Below are 7,324 nucleotides of genomic sequence, written 5' to 3' on the forward strand. Positions count from 1 at the left end.
ATTGTGTGAGAAATAATGCACAAACAATATTGCCTATGTAGCAAATAAATTATTAATTATTGGTTTAAATTTCCTATTACATCATTTTATTCTTATTTGCTCAATAATAACAGTTTTTAATGCTTTAGATTTAATCTAAAGTACTACTATTAGAATGAATATTATTTAGTATTCTATATGTTTGAATATTTTTGTTATAACGCAAGTTGATCGAGTTATTTGTCTGCGTACAAACGTAATTTTGGCGTTGCTTAATAGTGTAGGATATCCTACACTATTAAGTGAAGACAATGATTATGATAGATTTTATGAGAGAAATCTTTTTTAAATGCAACTTAACTGACCTTCTCAAGATATGAACCGTTAAAGAATGCAACTAACAAATAATTTTATTAAATCAGTCACATCAGAACGCATTATTGCACTATTTACTTTTTTAAGTACAAGAAACTATTTTCTATAACTAAGAATTGTTTGTTATAAAAGGATCAATGTCGTTTGGTTTCTTTTTCAAATGTAATAGACTGCTAATCTAAATTACAAAATTACGTTACAGATTTGCTACGTAAAATAGTATATATTTAAAAAGTAATTATTACAAGCATTAAAATTTTTATTCTTTAAAGCAAATTTTTCATAAAACATATGTAATTGATAATAACATGTTTGAACTTTTAAAAATATTTGAAATAAAATCAAAATTAAATTACTTTGGGAATTGTTAATAATTATAAAAACTATAAATATTTCGATAATTCTCTTAAATTTGCTAAGTATCTGTAACATTTTAAGAGCATAATGTTACTCAAATAATGCAAAATGCCACGTGACTGACGAAAAAATAAAAAATTTCTACAATATTCTATCTTCATATAATAAAATTACACACTTTCTTATGATGAATTTATTTGTACATTATGATGAATTCTTCATGTATTACATAAACATTTCTAGAACAAATTTTAACATTTTTTAATTGATCAATTTCACCGATAATTAATATAATGCATTTCGGAGACTTTTACATAAATTACAATAAATCATTTTATATAAAGTAAAAAAATAACAAAAGTATATAAAAAAATTTAAGCAGGTGTAAAAATAAATAAGAAAGTATATAAAAATTAAATATTTGAAAAAAATTATAGTATAAATTGTCGATATTTTTCTCTTTACAGAGAAGTCAATGATTATTTCATTAAATTGTTTTAGTAAATAAAATTAAGAATATAATTTATAAATTAAGAACACACAAAATGAAATTATAGTTATAATTATAGTGATTATATAATAATTATAGTTATAATTTACAAAAATGTTGTTTTCCATAAAATGTAGATTTATAATCATATTCATAATTTAATAAACATTATTTTTATAAACATTTATTTTATAAACATTAAACAAATAATTATACGTTAGGGCTATATATGTCACTATTCTTGCATACATTATTTAGTAAAATAAAATCGTCAAAATCAAGATTTCCGTTATTGCTGGTTATAATACTACTTGGATGCCTTTATCATCGTTCTCATTGTCAAGTTTCGGAGGAGAACAAATCTATAGACAATTGTAAAATACACATAAAAATAGAAAATTAATTGTTTGATTTTGGTGTGATTATTATATCATATATTTTTAATAAATTAAACGCGATTTGAAATAAATAAAAAATTAATTATATCTATTAATAACAATAAAATTTACTGCCATTCTTTTATTCAGCTTAGTTGTCTTGCAACTGATGTTCATCTTTAACATGGTCATTGAAATAACTTCTGACAGCAACAGATATGCTTCTGTGACAAATATTACACTCTACTTCAAAATCATAATCATCTTTTGGCATGTAAGTACTTCCACATAAGCAATCTTGAAAAATATGTTTTTTTTTAATGCGAGCGTAAGTCATCTCCAAAACTTCCAGATAAAATTAAAACGTTCCTGTCATAAATAATGCATTTCAGGCCAATGAATTGAAATATTTAAAATATATTCTTTATAATCCATGTAGACTTACCAAAGTTTAAAAATACTAATTTTTCATCAAAATTAAAAATTTTTTAGTAACATACACACTGTTCCGTTTCAAGTGATAAAATGCGTTCTGATGAATCAACTGTGTCGTCTGTTCTTGCGTATTTTTCAGTTGAATGTTCCATTTTTATATGATATTCCAGATGACTGGAAAGAGAAAGAGATAATTTGTCGTTACAAATATTACACTCTACCTCAAAATCACTTCTTTGTGTCCAATATTTTTGTGGCCAATCTTGAAGTATATAATTCTGCCGTTGTTCTTCAGAATGTAAACTTAAGTGATTCACTACAGATTCAGATGAAGTCAAAACATTTGCATCGCAGATAATACATTGTGAATATAGTTCGTTTGAATACTTGAAATATATCCATAGCCAATTTAGTTTTCTCTCTTCTTCGTATTTCCAAATATTGCTATGACATTTTGCTACGTGTATTTTAAACTCAGTAGAATTTATATAACTATATATATTTTCGCAAAACACGCACTGTGCTTTAAAATGCGGCAGTTCTATATAATATTCCCACAAATTTTCTTTAGTTACAATAGTTAATGACATAGACGTTGTGTCCGTTTGAAGTGATGAAACGCTTTCTAGCAAACCAACTGTGTCATGTGTTTTTTTCGTATTTTTCAATTTGTCAGAATGTTTATTTTTTATATGATAATCCAGATGACTTATAAGATAAACAGATACTTTCTTGTCACAAATATTACACTCTACCTCAAAATGACTTTTTTGTGTCAAATATTTCTGTGACCAATCTTGAAGTCTATGATTCTGTAGTTGTTCTTCAGAATGCAATCTTAAATGATTTCCTACAGATTCAGATGAAGACAAAACATTTGCATCGCAGATAATACAATGTGAATGTAATTCGGTTGAATACTTGAAATATATCCATTGCTTATTAAGTTTTTTCTTTTTTTCGAATTTCCAAATATTGCTATGACATTTTATTATATGTCTTTTGAAGTGAGATGTATCTATATACTTAAATTTGATTCCACAAAACATGCATTGCGCTTTAAAATTCGACAGTTCTACATAATATTCCCAGAGATTTATTTTAGTTACTATAGTTAATGACATAGACATTGAGTCCGTTTGTAGTAATGAAACGCGTTTTGACGAACCAACTGTGTCATGTGTTTCTTTCGTATTTTTTAATTTGTTCGAATGTTTCTTTTTTATATGAACATCCAAAAAATTTTGAATAGAAAGAATTAACTTTTTGTGACAAATGTTACACTCTACCTCAAAATCACTTCTTTGTGTCCAATATTTCCGTGGCCAATCATGAAGTATATGATTCTCCCTTTCTTCTTTAGAATGCAAACTTAAGTGATTTTCTAAAGATTCAGATGTAGATGAAACATTTGCATTGCAGACAATACATTTTGAATATAATTGGTTTGAATACTTGTAATATGTCCATGGCCATTTTAGTTTTCTCCCTTCTTCGTATTTCCAAATTTTTCGATGCTTTCTTGATATATGTTCTTTGAAGCTTGTAATTTTTATATAATTATATTTATTTTCGCAAAACTTGCACTGTGCTTGAAAATTCGGCAGTTTTATATAATATTGCCATATATGCTTTTTAGTTACAATCGTTCCTGACATTGTGTCCATCTGATTTGACTAAACGCGTGTAACTGAATATGATACAAGAACCTTTCTGCCGAAAAATATAAAAGAGGACGAGAGAAGGCGTATAGTTTTTCACGTAAATGTAAATATTGATACGTCGGACGACATCTAACTAATAATTCTCAAAACACGTTGTAGCATCTCATGTCAAGTATGTAAGAAAATAACAGCGAAGGAATGTTACAGCGCATTCTGCATATACACGAATATACGATTGTGTGAGAAATAATGCACAAACAATATTGCCTATGTAGCAAATAAATTATTAATTATTGGTTTAAATTTCCTATTACATCATTTTATTCTTATTTGCTCAATAATAACAGTTTTTAATGCTTTAGATTTAATCTAAAATACTACTATTAGAATGAGTATTATTTAGTATTCTATATGTTTAAGTATTATTGTTACAACGCAATTTGATCGAGTTATTTGTCTGCGTACAAACGTAATTTTGGCGTTGCTTAATAGTGTAGGATTGAGTGAAGACAATGATTATGATAGATTTTATGAGAGAAATCCCTTTTAAATACAGTTTATTTGACCTTCTCAAGATATGAACCGTTAAAGACTGCAACTAACAATTAATTTTATTAAATCAGTCACATCAGAACGCATTATTGCACCATTTACTTTTTTAAGTACAAAGAACTATTTACTATAACTAAGAATTGTTTGTTATAAAAGGATCAATGTCGTTTGGTTTCTCTTTCAAATGTAATAGACTGCTAATCTAAATTACAAAATTACGTTACAGATTTGCTACGTAAAATAATATATATTTAAAATGTAATTATTACAAGCATTAAAATTTTTATTCTTTAAAGCAAATTTTTCATAAAACTGATATGTAATTGATAATAACATTTTTGAACTTTTAAAAATATTTGAAATAAAATGAAAATTAAATTACGTTGGGAATTATTAATAATTATAAAAACTATAAGTATTTTGATAATTCTCTTTAATGCGCTAAGTATCTGTAACATTTTATAAGTATAATGTTACACAATTGATGCAAAATGCCACGAGATTGACGCAGGAATAAAAAATTCCTACATAATTTTATCTTCAAATAAAAAAGTGACATACTTTCTTATTTCGAAATTATTTGTACATCGTGTGATGAATGCCTCATGTATTACATAAACATTTCTTTAAATACATTTTAACATTTTTCAATTCATCTATTTCACCGATAATTAATAAAATACATTTTAAAGACTTTTACTGAAATTACAATAAATCATTTTATATAAAGTAAAAAAAAATAGCAAAAATATATAAAAAATTTTAAGCATGTGTAAAAATAAATAAGAAAGTATATAAAAATTAAATTTGAAAAAAAATTATAGTATAAATGGTCGGTATTTTTCTCTTTACAGAGAAGTCAATGATTATTTCATTAAATTGTTTCAGTAAATAAAATTAAGAATATAATTTATAAATTGAGAACATACACACATAATGAAATTATAGTTATAATTATAGTTATAATAATTATAGTTATAATTTACAAAAATGTTTTCCATAAAATCTAGATTTATAATTATATTTATAATTTAATAAACATCATTTTTATAAACATTTATTTTATAAACATTAAATAAATAATTATACATTAGGGCTATATATGTCACTATTCTTGCATATATCATTTAGTGAAATAAAATCGTCAAAATCAAGATTACCATTATTGCTGGTATGATACTACTTAGATGCCTTTATCATCGTTCTCATTGTCAAGTTTCGGGGGAAAACAAATCTATATAGACAATTGTAAAATACACATGAAAATAAAAAATTAATTGTCTAGTTTTTGATGTAATTATTATATCATATATTTTTAATAAATTAAACGCGATTTGAAATAAATAAAGAATTAATTATACCTATTAATAACAATAAAATTTACTGCCATTCTTTTATTCAGCTTAGTTGTCTTGCAAATGATGTTCATCTTCAACATGGTCATTGAAATAACTTCTGACAGCAACAGATATGCTTCTGTGACAAATATTACACTCTACTTCGAAATCATAATCATCTTTTGGCATGTACGTACTTTCACGTAAGCAATCCTGAAAAATATGTTTTTTTTTAATGCAAGCGTAAGTAATCTCCAAAACTTCCAGATAAAAATAAAACGTTCCTGTCATAAATAATGCATTTCAAGCCAATGAGTTGAAATATTTAAAATATATTCTTTATAGTCCATGTAGACTTACCGAAGTTTAAAAATACTGATTTTTCATCAAAATTAAAAATTTTTTAGTAACATACACACTGTTCCGTTTCAAGTGACAAAATGCGTTCTGATGAATCAACTGTGTCGTCTTTTCTTGCGTATTTTTTAGTTGAGTGTTCCATTTTTATATGATATTCCAGATGACTTGGAAGAGAAAGAAATAATTTGTTGTTACAAATATTACACTTTACCCCAAAATCACTTCTTTGTGTCCAATATTTCCATGGTCAATTTTGAAGTATATGATTTTTCCGTTGTTCTTCAGAATACAAATTTAAGTGATTCACTACAAATTCAGATAAAATCAAAACATTTGCATCGCAGATAAGACATTGTGAAAATAATTCATTTGAATGCTTGAAATATATCCATAACTAATTTAGTTTTCTCTCTTCTTCGCATTTCCAAATATTGCTATGACATTTTGCTATGTGTATTTTAAAGTCAGTAGAATTTACATAACTATATATATTTTCGCAAAACGTGCATTGTGCTTTAAAATCCGGCGGTTCTATATAATATTCCCACAGATTCTTTTTAGTTATGGTAGTTAATGACATAGACGTTGTGTCCGTTTGTAGTGATGAAACGCGTTCTGACGAACCGACTGTGTCATGTGTTTTTCTCGTATTTTCCAATTTGTCCGAATGTGTCGTTTTTATATGATGATCCAAAAACGTCGAATATAAAAAGTTAAGTTTTTGTTGCAAATATCACACTCTATCAAAAAGTTACTTATTTGTGTCCAATATTTCCGTGGCCAATCTTGAAGTATATGATTCTGCCTTTCTTCTTTAGAATGCAAACTTAAGTGATTTCCTAAAGATGCAGATGTAGACAAAACATTTGCATCGCAGACAATACATTTTGAATATAATTTGTTTGAATACTTGTATTATGTCCATGGCCATTTTGGTTTTTTTTTTTTTCGTATTTTTAATTTTTTTGATGCTTTTTTGCTATATGCGTTTTGGAGTTTGTATTTCTTGTATAATTACATTCAGTTTTGCAAAACTTGAACTGTGCTTGAAAATTCAGCAGTTTTATATAATATTGCCATATATGCCTTGTAATTACAATCTTTCCTGACATGGTGTCCGTCTGATATGACTGAACGCGTATAACTGAATATGATACAAGAACCTTTCTGTCGAAAAGTATAAAAGAGGACGAATGAAGGCGTATTATTTTCTACTTGAATATAAATATTGATACGTCGGCCAAATCTAACTAATAATTTTCAAAACACGCCGTAACATCTCATGTCAAGTATGTAAGGTAATAAGGTAAAAGAATGTTACAGCGCATTCTGCATATACACGAATATACGATTGTGTGAGAAATAATGTACAAACAATATATTGCCTATGTAGCAAAT

The 7,324-nt window shown here is 26.2% G+C and overlaps 2 long non-coding RNA genes across 2 annotated transcripts; both read right to left on the reverse strand.

Annotated features, from left to right (window-relative positions):
- Positions 1-387: 387 nt before the first annotated feature.
- LOC137001471 (uncharacterized) lies at positions 388-3,903 on the reverse strand. Its single transcript, XR_010891477.1, has 2 exons — positions 2,024-3,903; positions 388-1,947 (listed from the first exon to the last, which is right to left on the reverse strand). It is a non-coding gene; the product is annotated as an uncharacterized lncRNA (long non-coding RNA).
- Positions 3,904-3,992: 89 nt separating this feature from the next.
- On the reverse strand, positions 3,993-7,113 carry LOC105677367 (uncharacterized). The gene is made up of 3 exons (XR_001101547.2): positions 5,927-7,113; positions 5,591-5,779; positions 3,993-5,463 (listed from the first exon to the last, which is right to left on the reverse strand). It is a non-coding gene; the product is annotated as an uncharacterized lncRNA (long non-coding RNA).
- Between the last annotated feature and the right edge of the window lie 211 nt (positions 7,114-7,324).

Source organism: Linepithema humile, chromosome 8 (genome assembly GCF_040581485.1).
Source record: "Linepithema humile isolate Giens D197 chromosome 8, Lhum_UNIL_v1.0, whole genome shotgun sequence".
Taxonomy (NCBI): Eukaryota; Metazoa; Arthropoda; class Insecta; order Hymenoptera; family Formicidae; genus Linepithema; species Linepithema humile.